A 13,422-nucleotide genomic window follows, 5' to 3' on the forward strand; every position below is an offset into this window, starting at 1 on the left:
GCATCAGCACCACTTTGGCTGACTAATACATGGAAGATGTGCTCCAGTCCCCAAACCTCCATCCACTGCATACTCTGCTCCCTTTGCAGCACCCCTTCCTCACCAAGTTCTCCAGGATGACATCTACTCAGCTCTCAAACTTCAGCTCCAATGCCTCCTCCAAGGATGCTGATGCTTCCAGCATGGATTCTCACCCTGCACATTTCCAGGCTGAGATTCCCTTATCATTCCAGGCCCTGTACTCTATGGTGTCCTAGACCTGGGTGTGTGTCTGTCTAGATACTACACTGTAAACTCCTTTGAGACAGACATGTCTTATCTAGATATTCTTAACCCCAGTAACAGTAACTTTCCCATAGCTGGTGTTCGATAAAGAGGTTTAATTAATTGATTCATTGATTATTAGGTGACAGCAAAATGATCAATATTCCACCAGATATAAGTGCAACAGCAATTAAATCTTCCTACTCACTGTCAAACAAGTGAAACCAAATTAATATAGAACAACATTCAGATCTTGGCATAAAAACATTCGTTCAAAGCCAAACTCGAAAATTCCCAACCGAGTGAAAAGTGGCATACGAGTGCCTTGCTCCCTGGTTTATCTCCTCATCCTTCTGCAGCAACTGCAGGTGGTCTTTGTGTGCACACTTCACACACACTATGCCCCTTCCTCTCTGGCCTCTGTTCCCTCTGGCCTCTGGCTCCCTTCAAAGCCATGCTGGAGAGAAGCCCCCGAGCCGCTGGCCTGCACCTCTGTCTCACAGAGCCTCCCCTCCTTTCCCTGCAGTGAGGGGACTTCCCAGTGCCCAGCAGCCCACAGACAGAATTTACAGTCCCAAGGAGTGGAAAAAGAGGTTGAAGAGGAAAGAGAGAGCAGTAGAAGAAATGAGAGTTTTTATCCATATAAACAGTCATCTGAGGCCACTTACCCTCAAAGTAGGCGTGTCTGTGGCACTTACCTTGCTTCTAATTCATAATATATGCATTTCTAGTTCCCATACAGTATTAAAGAACTAAAGGCCAGAACATGGAACAGTACATTTCCTCAAAAATGGGTGCTAATTCCAGGTTGCTGATCCTGGCAGGAAGTCAGATTGGCCAGTACATGAAGCAAAGTACTAACGACAGGGAGCTTCCTGTGAGTCAGATGGAGCTCCTGCTACTCGCTTCACTACCTGCGGCGTGTCCCTTACCCTCTCAATGACCCAGAGTCCCCATCGGTCATGTGGAGATAAGGGTGTAATACTTTACATATGTGTAAATTCTCAAGTTCTGAACCAGCACACAATCACTACCTTGAGCACTCATTGTAAGGTTTAAATGAGATCATGTACTTAAAGTGCTGGCACACAGCAAGTGGTCAATAAAGACTGATATTATTGGCACCAAGTGCAATGAATGTCCCACGATGATGAAAGAGGTTGTTGATGTGGGAGGAGTGCGGTGAGGGGGTGGGGGGTATAAGGGGACCTCTTATTTTTTTGAATGTAACATTTTTTTGAAAAAAAAATTGAAGAAAAAAAAGAATAGAAGCCATTGGCAGGTGATTGTTAAATTTGTTTTGGAGTTACAAAACTCAGGCTGGAAAAAAAATTTTTTTTAAATTTATTTCCACTTCAAAAAATAAAATAACAGACCAAAGGTAACTTAACAAATTATGGAAGCATTGCATTAAAAAATCCTGTCCAGGCACATTGATCTTATTTAACCCTAAAAACAAACTCAATTGTTTCTCCCGGGTTCAGAAAGATAAGGAAATGAGCACAGACTGGTTAAAGGAATGGCCAAGGTCTCCTTGTTAATGAAGGAAATGAAAATAAAATGCTGGATCATATTCACATCTCATAAAACTAAATTGCATATTCTTTTCTTGGGGGAGGGGGACAACAAATATCTTAACATAATATGCCATCCCAGGAATTAAAGGCAAGGTATATCTGAAGGAAGCGATACCCAAGGGAGGATGATAGAAAGTGAAGGGGACTGATAGAGGAAATGACAGAGAAGAGAGCCTCAGGAAACAGGCGAGCTGTCACTGAGAAAAAGTGGATTCACGGTAAAGCACGCAAGGGGAGCGGGCAGGCTTAGGCTGGCAGGCGCGGCCTGGGGGTGAGGCCGCAACAGGAAAAGGAGGCCAGAACCTTTCTGGGGTGTTGGGAGGAAGGGGACAAGGCCTGTGGCACTGCTGGAAAGAGGAAACGTGAGAAGACTTTCGACGGCCCCAGGCGGAAGCCAGCCGAGATGGTGCCAGGCGCCTGTGATTTTAGCTCAAAGGTGCCCTGAGATCCAAACACGGAGATGCGCCTAACTCGTCTGCGCCTAACTCGTCTGGATCCCAAGGGTGGTCGTTCTGCCTGTTCTGTCTGGAATTGGAGAGGGGCCAAAAGCAGGACTCGGCAGAAGCCCTTCACCTAGAGGCCGAGGCCTGCACCACCGTGCTGAGGCGGGGGCCCGAGTGTGGTGGGGGGGACGGGAGAGCAGGGGCTGGTCAGGACCACGGCTGTGGCGGAGCAAAGGGCGCCACCTGTGCCCATGGAGGAGGGAAGGGCACCGCCCGTGGCCATAAGGGAGGGAAGGGCTTGGCCCCCCTATGAGGGAGGGGAAGGGCACCTGGAGGGGCTGCCTCCACATCCAACCTGGCCAGCTTTGACACATTCACACCTCTAGGAAGGGCCTCGAGGCACCTGGGGGAGGCAAGGCCAGCCTGGCAGGGGGGAGGTGAGAAAAAACCTCCCCTCCTTCCTCCCAGGCCTGGCTGAGAACCCACCGGGCCCATCCACAGATTAGGTGGTGTGCCGGCCCCTCTGGCAAAGCATTGTCTGTGTAGTACCTCAGGCTTCTCAGGATGACTGGGAGAAAAATGAAAGAAAACTGTTTCCCACAGTTTGGCTTGGGGGTGGGGAAACCAGAGGGAGAAACAACCAAAAAAGGGAAGAAATGATCGTCTGCCCCATTTTTGTATTTTTAAAATTATTTAATATAGCTGGCTCTTTAATGTATGTAGCTCTACTTCCCTGTCATTTCCCTATATTCTTCGTTTTGTGAGGCCCCGTCGCCACATTAACGTGTTCTCCAAGTTACTGCTGGTCTTAGATGCAGGGTGAGTCAGAGCCTGAGATGGCTTCTCTGAGGAGAAAGTCACACAACGAGGAAGACCTCCTGGCACACTCCTCTAGGGAACATGGGGAGGTCTCCGAGGACATGCCTGGGCAGCTGGGTCTGGATGGGAAGGACCTGAGGCACACTCGGCCACGCTCTCTGACACCATCGCCACATGTGGAGCTACACTGGCTCCAAGGCTGCCACGGTCCCCACGTTTCTGCAAGGTCACAAGTCATGCTTTCAGGGCTCATTCACTCGAGTATCAATGTTAACTGTACCCAGATGATGAGGGGAAATGCCAGTCGCAGGCCTTGGAAAGTCAATCAGCAAAAATATTCCCCGATGGTCAAGCTAGAAAAGATGTCACTCCTACAACAAGAAAAAGCTGGATAAACTGTTGTAGAATTTGAGAGAAGTTCAGTTACTTGAGTATAGAGAGGCCAGCACTCAGGAATGATTTTGAGAAGGAAAAATGATTTATTGACGGCCAGCTGGACTTGGGAACTGTTTGAATCCCGAGCTCCGAACAAGATTTTTTAGTCCCTTTTATACAGAGAGGAAAGGCCAAATGGTCCTTTTGTTTCAGTTCTCAATAGGCTTGAATTAGCATATATTTCCACATCTTAGTAAGCTTTTAGCATGGACCTCAGGCATTTGATAAGCTTTTAGCATATTTGCTTTGCATTTCCCCTGAATACTTAAAGTTTATAGACCTTGCATTGTTAAACTGTCTCCTGCTTATCAGCAGGACTGCAACCTTTTATCATCCCACACCCACAAGTCACAAATAGTTTAGATTATCTCTGAAGAGACAAGAGCCTGCCACCCATAGCCCACATTATTTCCCCCCTTTGCCAAAGTTTAACTTGTTAAGCTTTGGCATAATTATTGTTGGAGCTATGAGGTGGATGGCTGTTTGTTATTTTGATTGATTATTTATCAATCTTTAGTGTAGCATCCAGGACTGTTTTTAAGAGTTTAGAAGTTTTTATTTTGGACAGCAGAATCTTGGCGCAGGGGCCACCTGCAGTTATTCTGTGGCTACTGGCGCTCACATGGATTTCCAGTCAGGTTTCAGATCCATCTATTAATTTTATTTTACCCTTGAAGAGTTTACACTTTTAATTTAAAAGGGGTGCTGAAGGGAGACGGATTTCTTTTCTGTAACTGCTTCCTGCTGGCCATGGGCTGTAGCCATTGCCTAATAAGGTGTAAAACTCTTAAATTTATTCTAACTGGAGGAAGATGGATCTGGCATTCTGTACGAAGTTGGATGAAGTTTTCATATGGTTAATAAGATGTTCACTTTGAAAGAAACAAACTTAATTAAAAATTTGGAATACCCATTTTTAAAAGAGGACACATTGGATTACAGAGGTAGACAAGGTTAGGTGCCTATAAAGATGGCACTCCTTAAAAGCTGGTGGGAACAGCATATATATATATTTTTAAGTTATTCATCTTTAGAGAGAAATTGCAACAGACACTTAGTTTCAAACAACAGACACTTTGTTTGAAGACACATTCTAAGCTGTTTAATGATTGGCATTCATTTGCTTTGTTAGATGCTCTTGGTGAACTGGCACTCCTTGGGCAACTGGCTTCACTCAGGATTAGAATACTAAGTTGGAATTTCTCTTCGTTTTCACCTGTGGGAGTGACCAGAACTACAGAATAAAGTTTTTTTTATACCTTGGTTTTAATTGTACAATTTCTAGCAATTTTTACCTGTTCAATAGGTGACTTACCATCAGCAAGCAAGCCACACCTTTGCTACACAGCAGAGTACAGTAGAATATAGAAGTTGACTGAGACTGGCTGAGACTGCCACTTTATTCTATAGACATGTTTTTAACTGTTTAGAAAATGATTTTACCAGGAATTTAACATGTCTAATATACTTCTGCACTTGATCTAAAATAGAAAAGATAACGTTATAATTATTAGGCATAGATTTAGTACAGGATAAAAGTACAGCACTTAATATTAACTAGTGTATTACTTAATGCATAAGGATTCAGAGTTGCAATTATTAGTTTTGAGTTTCAGGTTTGTAATACTTTACATGTTATCTCTCCATGAGAGCAGGTCATAATGCCAATTGTGTTTAAGTTTCACTTACTGTATCCTGGTATCATGGCACTACTTAGCATGTTTTTTAACGTGGTGAGCAAGTTGCAGCATTCTTGCCCTTAGAGAGAATTTCCAGTACTCTACTAGACTGGTGCTGCGGCTTGCTCTGTTGGTGGCGGTGGGGTCTGGCTGTGGACGAGGGGTCGGTCCAGCTTGGGATGAGGGGTCGGTCTGGCTTGGGATGAGGGGTCAGTCTGGCTTGAGACGAGGGGTTGGTCCGGCAGCAGACAAGGGGTCGGTCTCACAGGGGTTGCGCGGTTTGGCTGATGGGGTCGCCCGGCGAAGCCGGTGATGAAGGGGTCGCCCAGAGAAGCAGGCGATGAACTGGGGACAAGGGAGGCCAGGCCCTTCTTGGGGGCTCTCAGGACTGGAGGGCGCACGGCAGAAGTACTACTGCGGAGACGAGGTAAACATGCAGGTCCAACTTTATTGAGGAAGTGGCTACAGTCTTATAGGGGCTGGGGAAGGCTGATTGGTCGAAGCTTATGCCATGTTCTGATTGGTTGCCACAAGCAGTTACTGGGGAGAAAGGTCAGTGGGAGGTACTGGAAGGGGAAGGGGTGGTGGTTAGGGATTGGCTGTTGCTGTTGCTGGGGGAAGTGGCAGGGTTTAGGGATTGGGGGCTGCTGTTGCTGGGGTAGAGGGCAGACTGGAGTTTCCCACTTTGCGCCTGGCTGTTCCTGCTGTCGGGGGGGGGGGGGGAAAGGCAGACTGGAGTTTTCCGCCCTGCGCCTGTGCAGGGAGAAAGAAGAAGAAGGGTGTTGCCTCCTAAGGCATCGTGTGGTGCTATCCGGGAGGAGGGGCGGCCACGGAAGCATGGCTGCCGAGAAGGGGAGACCCGAGGGCACTCTGCGCCCATGCCGAGCTCCCTTCAGGGGTGGTGGTGAGTCCGACCAGCCACCCTATTATGGGGGCAGCGGCTTGGAATTAGGCCTACTGCGGCCGCTCCCCCGCCAGGCCAGCAAACCACACTTCAGCCCGAGGGGTGACCGCATTTCCCCCTTCTTTTCAAATAAGGGCCAGGATGGCAGCAGCAACAAGTAGCCGAGGCCCAAGGGTAGTAAGCAATGAGGGAAGTGGGGCTGAAGAGGGAGGTGAGTATGACGGGGATATAAATGTACAATTTGGGGGGGCAGTATCTTGCCGTTGCAAGCAAGGGTGGCCAATGTCCAATTCTCGTTGATCTCGGCAGCTATAAGGTCCATCTGCTATTAAAAGTCCAGGATGACAGCACGCTACAGGTAGTTGATCTCTTCTTGGCGGCGAAGAGCGGCAGAGGCAGACTGTGTGATGGTCTGGAGGATTGCAGCTGTGAGGACAAGTCGCATCAGGGCACCAGCGGCGGTGGTGGCGGCAGCGTCGGGAGTGGTGGAGACGTAGGCGAGGACAACAGGAAGGCCAAAATCTCCATGGGCGTGAAAGAGGCCGATGTTAATGGGGCGGGCTGACATGGGGCGGCCCAATCTGCAACGCAATGGGGGTTCAAGCAAAAAAAGGGAGGGGGCGGGGGACGAGAAAGGACACTTTGGATGACTGAGAAGAGGAGTGAGGTCGAGACAGGAGGAAGCTCCGCAGAAGTATGGGGAGGCAAGAGCAGAAACGTTATTAGATGCTAGAACGTCATTAGATGCTAGAAAGCAGGCCGCGGGCCGGGGAAAGTGGGTTGTGGGCCATTTAGCGGGGCTGGAGCTGCTTGAGAGCGATGGCAGCATGGGGGGCCATGGTTACAGAAGACTTGGGGCACCTGCAGGAAGAGTGAGCAGGAAGAGGTCGGGTAGGAGGAGGCCGAGAAGATGAAATGGGGGGGGTGTCCTCGGCAGTGGTGAGTCGCTGATAGCTGACCTGTACGTATGTGCTAAAAATTGCATTAGCCTGATCCTTGGTGAGTTGGATGGTCCTTCTAATGGCCCATGGTCCGACTACCAGTGTGAAAAGGACAATAATTAGGGGGCCTACGAAAGGGAGGATGTAGGGGAGGATGCCATTGAATCCCCAGGAGAAGCCTCCTTGGGATTCTCTCTCCCTTTTTCGTTTTTCCAGGCCGGCCCTGACTTGGGCCAGATTGTCCTGAATGAGACCAGCTTAGTTAGCATAGAAACAGCACTCCTCGCCGAGAGCGGCACAGAGGCCTCCCTCTTTGAGGAGGAGGAGGTCTAACCCCCTACGATTTTGAAGAACCACTTCAGATAGGGAGTTAAGCAATTTTTCTAGGTGGCAGATGGATGTTTCAAGGCGGGCGACATCCTCGTCGACGGCTGCCCTGAGAGATGAGAAAGCGGTGCTGTGAGTGGTGCCAGCTCCTACAAGACCTAGAAGAGAGGCGATAGTAATGGTGGTAATGATTTCTCTTTTCTGCACATGGACTGGAAGAAGATAGTGCTGCCAGGGGGAGGCGGAGCCGGGGGGGGGGCCGCTGGCACGGAGGGCACGAGAGGAGCCATTGCCCATGCGGTGTTACAAAATGGCTGCGGGCCGTCCCCAGCGGTACTACAAAATGGCGGCGGGCCACAAAATGGCCGTGGGCTACAAGATGGCCGTGGACCGCCCTGCGTGGAGGGGTAAAATGGTGGGGAGGGACTTTCCGGCCCACCCAGGCAGGAAGTCGTCGGGGGGAGGGAGGGGTAAAGGGACCTCCCCTTTTCGAGCGAGGAAGAAGGCGGAAGTCCGCCATCTTGAGAGTGCCTCCCCTTTTCGGATGGCGAAGAAGGCGGAGGCCCGCCATCTTGGGAGTGCTTCCCCTTTTCGAGCGAGGAAGAAGGCGGAAGTTCGCCATCTTCACCGGCGCTCAGCACTGCAAGATTACACTGTTTAGGGGGACAATTTTTGAGCGCGTTATTAAGGCGCTCGACAAGTGACTCAGAGTCGGAGTCGGAGCCGGCATCAGGATCACGATCAGGATCCCGGTTAAAGTCGCCGTCGTGACAATCACGGCGGCGGTGGTGGCACGGCCGGGGGCAGTCGATGGTAGGGGCGCCTTGAAGGCAGGAGTGGATGGTAAAAAGCGCCGGTAATAAGCCAGGAGGGAATCTTTTACCTTCCTGCTCCACAGCAGAAGTGACCCTATCTATAAGGCGAGTATAGGTATCCGGATCCCAAAGCTGACACGTGGTAAGCCACGGATTAAAGGGGAGAAGAAGGTCCCAATATACTTGGAGCTGTTTCAAAGAGATCTTACACCGGTGAGTGTCTAGGAGACCAGCGAGGGCCCGAACTTGCGGGGCTTGCTTAGCAGAAAGGATGTTACCCATTGCTAATGGCCTTTTGGAGCTGATAAGAGAAGGGGCCCTTACCTTGAGAGCATGGCGATGGGAGTCGAGGGGCACGGTGAGACAAGGGGTCAGAGCCGGTGGGGCTCCGATGGTGGTCGTGGGCCAAGAGAAGGCCCTGACGAGGGGAAAGCAGAACTAAGAGCTCCTTAGGGGAAGAGGAGAACGACGAGAAGTGGAGCAAGGTGAAGGGGGTCCTAACCCTGCCCCATGTTGGGCGTCAGCTGCTGCGGCTTGCTCTGTCAGTGGCGGTGGGGTCTGGCTGCGGATGAGGGGTCGGTCCAGCTTGGGACGAGGGGTTGGTCCGGCTTGGGATGAGGGGTCGGTCCGGCAGCAGACGAGGGGTCGGTCTCACAGGGGTTGCACGGTTTGGCTGATGGGGTCGCCTGGCGAAGCCGGTGACGAAGGGGTCGCCTGGAGAAGCAGGCGACGAACTGGGGACAAGGGAGGCCAGGCCCTTGTCGGGGGCTCTCAGGACTGGAGGGCACACGGCAGAAGAACTACCGCGGAGACGAGGGAAACACGCAGGTCCAACTTTATTGAGGAAGTGGCTACAGTCTTATAGGGGCTGGGGAAGGCTGATTGGTCGAAGCTTATGCCATGTTCTGATTGGTTGCTGCAAGCAGTTACTGGGGAGAAAGGTCAGTGGGAGGTACTGGAAGGGGGAAGGGTGGTGGTTAGGGATTGGCTGTTGATGTGCTGGGGGAAGTGGCAGGGTTTAGGGATTGGGGGCTGCTGTTGCTGGGGTAGAGGGCAGACTGGAATTTCCCGCCTTGCACCTGGCTGTTCCTGCTGTGGGGGGGGGGGGGAAGGCAGACTGGAGTTTTCCGCCCTGTGCCTGCGCAGGGAGAAAGAAGAAGGGTGTTGCCTCCTAAGGCATCGTGTGGCGCTATCCGGGAGGAGGGGCGGCCACGGAAGCATGGCTGCCAAGAAGGGGAGACCCGAGGGCACTCTGCGCCCATGCCGAGCTCCCTTCAGGGGTGGCGGTGAGTCTGACCAGCCACCCTATTATGGGGGTAGTTGCTTGGAATTAGGCCTACCGCGGCCACTCCCCTGCCAGGCCAGCAAACCACACTTCAGCCCGAGGGGTGACCGCAGCCTGGTGCATAATACTCTCTGGCACTATGGAATAATGCCAGTCTGGAGGCGATATCCATTGTACACTTGGCTGTATCGAGTCATTATTGGCTGCTGCAGGAGCTTGAAACTGCAACGTAGTTTCCATTGACTTCAGGAGCAGAACCAGAGGCTGATATAGCAAATATTTTTAATTGAGGCGTTAGTGACCAGCCTAGCCAATAACTCACATGGAGAGGCCACCTGTAATGTATTCAAGGCCTGGTTTGAATGCACAAGAGTTTGACAATGTTAAAGTTTATTCTTTGTTTTTATATATATTTTAAACAACTTAATGCAACACATATATCAAATGACTGTTCATTTACACAATTTTACTATGAAGATAACAGTAGGTACTTTAGTAATAGAAGAAAAATATTATTTTTCATTGTTAAAATGAAAACAGAAGATTTCTAATAGAATCAAGATAACTTTTTATTACCATTTACTTAAATATGTACTTTGCGGTGGCCTTCAGACAGGTTTTATTATCATTAAGTTATTTCTGCTACCAATACCAATCTAAGTTTTAGTTAACAATGACTTCTAGAACTAGAACTATTTAAACATTTTCAGCTTGGCAGATGTTTTACAACCTCCTTATAATTGACTATGACTACATTGACTAGACACCTCATGTTTAAATAAACTTATTAAATTACAATTACTAAAGAAATTTACTCTATTTATTTAAGAGAGCATATTTACAGTCTTTTTCCTTTAGCCAAATTTCACCAATGTGAACTTACAATTTTCATTACTCTGAAGATTTTGTATATATAATGTTAATTTAGTTTATAAATTAACTATGGGAGATTACACTCAAGTTAAATAAAATTGAAACCATAATAGTTTATGCAAGGAATGTTCTCTTTTTCCCTTACAGGAAGCTAAAAGCTTCTTTTTTTTAAGTTATGAAAATTAATAATTGAAAAGCATTTTGACTACCAGGTTTTAAAACACATTACACAATTACTTAATTTTTTAAAAATCATAACCCAGGAAAGATTTTTTCATACTTTTTATGGACTTTCCTTTACTTACTAAAGTTGTTAATAGAGCCACTAATTACTTTTATTTTGCTGGAAAGAAATCTTTTGGAAGAAAATAAGGCTTACCAGATTGTGGAGAAGAAAAGAATTTATTCTCAGTCTTGCAAGAAGGGGCAGAGAGCCAGATATGGCTGGTGCCCCGAACGAAGAAAAATGACACAATTTATACCCCTAAGCCTAGCATGCAAGCTTTTCTTCTGTTTTTCCATAGATTGGATACTTCAGAAGTTACATCTTATCTGAGATTTAACTTTCTCACCCAAAAGTTTGTGATTTAACTGCTTCCTCTATTACATTCCAACCATTTTAGTTTTTACCTGCTCCCTTTTGTCAAATAAGGAATAGAATTTAGTGCTGAAATGGCACCGACTTAGCTCCTTCTTGGGCATCCTTTTACTGCCCATAGGACTGGCCTAAACTGGTTTCCTCTACTGCTGTCTAACCCGGGAGTGGGAGACTGAGGCAGCAGGCTGCCAGGTTATATCAAAATTTTTTTAATGTGAAAATTAACCTAATCTTTGGTGTTTTTTTTTACATTTTATGGCTTACAAAAGGTTTAAACTGGGAAATTACCAGGCAAACTGATTCTTAATTCCCTAGCCTAGTAGATAGGTTTAATCTGCTACACCCAGTCTTGCCTTAAAAGCTCTTGCGAAGAGGAGGCCCTTTCCCAATTGTTTCTATAATCAGATTTCTATGACCTTTTCATCCTGCTTAGTTTAATTTGGGCTTTAAGAATATTTATTTACATATATAACTGCATATTTAATTAACAATTTGAATAGAGCTTTTTTAAGAATTTTCATTTGTTAATTTGATATTATTATCTTGATGTATGAACACATACACTGAGCAAATGGGCAGACACAAAGAGTTAGACACAGAAACAAAACTCATTGATATTACTTATAATTTGCATTATTTTATATACTGTTTAGCTTAATTTGGGGTCCCAAAATATATATTACTTATAACTGCATATTTAACTTCAACAATTTGAGCAAATAGGCAGACATGAATAGTTTGACACAAAAACATAACTTTAGTTACTTTAAACTTCTAATTCTTACAAAACAAGTGTGACTGCAAAACATTTCAAAGACTCCTGAAACCCTTCTTAATTTGACTATGACTGTGCAGTTTTATACTACGTCTATGCACTTTTACACAAGAATTTTCTTTCTTAATGGATTGTAACCAAAATGTTCTCAATGCTTTAGCACTATTTTTTGTTTCAGAACTTTATATTTTACTTTGAATTTAGCAGAATTTTGGATAAGCAACAAGATTAATTTTATATATATTTACTGAGGCTATTTGAAGCTTCAGGGAGACAGACTGGTTTCTCTCATGAATTGCCACTCTTAGGAACACTGACTGTCAAGGCAGAAGACATCTCCCCCTCTACCCCCCTTTTTGATTTTGGAGATAATAAAACTCCAGTGGTCATTTAACCTTATTCCATCAGGCAGCAATTTATTTAGTTTACACTTGAATTCATGAGAGAAAGGGTTACTAATACTAGGAGAGGAGACAGTGATGTTCTAGCTCTTTTCAATTATGAAATAACCATAGGCAAAGAAAGGCAAAGGGTGAGGTTCGGCTGGAAGTAACCATAAACAAAGGAAAGGTTAGTTTAGAATTTACACTTAAATAATAGTTTTAAGGTTAAATTTACCCAGCTATGATTTCAGTTATTGTCTTTTACTGTTTTATAATATAAATGCATTTATAAATGATTTTAACTCTTAGTTACAGTTTTTATTAATTTTTTAAAAACGTATGAATTTTATAACACCTTTAAAAACCTTTCATTCAACTTATAACATATTAAATGAACTTAACCATTACTTTAATTTTTTCTTTAAAGTAAAAGAATAAATCTCTTGCAGTTAGTTTGAAATAAAAAGCTACCTTTCAGGATTTGATTTCTAGAACATAAATGTTCCTTTAAAAGAGGTAAGACTCTTCTTCAAACACTGAGGAAATGATGAGGTTAAAGCACTACTCTTTCCAATAATCAATTATTTTATCTTAGGACAAAATCATTTTTTGTTTCCTTAACAATAAAAACACACTCCATATATCCCACATACTAAGTTACCAGGCAAACTTCTTACAACATATAATTGCCATTAATACTAAACAAGTTTGTTTAAAATAATGAACCTTTTTTCACTTTAAATACTAGTAGCATGTAATATCAGAAACAGTTTTTTGGGAAGCAAGTTGGCAGGGGAGACTGGCTGCCAAATAAATTTGTTATAAAATTGCTTTTTATTATTATTATTATCAATTCAGTTTTTGTTAAATAATGACTTTCTGCAATTGGCCATTTAAATACCTTAATTTAAACAATGCTTTGTAAAACTTTTATAATTATTTATACCCTTAAACAAATTTTACCTTCACAGAACACATTCTCTTACTTAAAGTTACTATAATACCTTCTAAGAACCTGGGAAGAATGCAAAGGTATTTTGGCTTTGACACCCTGGGGAGGGAACTTTATTGCATTTATTCTGATTCTGCTTTTCACCCCCTTCATGGCAGTCGCGTGCACAGCAATCAAACAGGAATGCAGCTTATGAATAGAAGGTGTGGACTCACTGGAAAGGGGCAAGCAGCTCCCCCCTTTCCAGCTTTCAGGCCAAAATGGGCAGACAGCAACTCTCCAGGGACCCAGCCACCCTGACTTGGGCAGCCCCAACAAACTTGGGTGCGTGGCACGGACACAGATGGCCTCC

General features: G+C 45.8%; 1 pseudogene; it reads right to left on the minus strand.

Annotated features, from left to right (window-relative positions):
- The window catches only part of LOC131273504 (thrombospondin type-1 domain-containing protein 1-like), a 36,992-nt pseudogene that overhangs the window by 7,625 nt on the left and 15,945 nt on the right, over nucleotides 1-13,422 (minus strand).

This window comes from Dasypus novemcinctus, chromosome 15, assembly GCF_030445035.2.
Source record: "Dasypus novemcinctus isolate mDasNov1 chromosome 15, mDasNov1.1.hap2, whole genome shotgun sequence".
Classification (NCBI taxonomy): domain Eukaryota; kingdom Metazoa; phylum Chordata; class Mammalia; order Cingulata; family Dasypodidae; genus Dasypus; species Dasypus novemcinctus.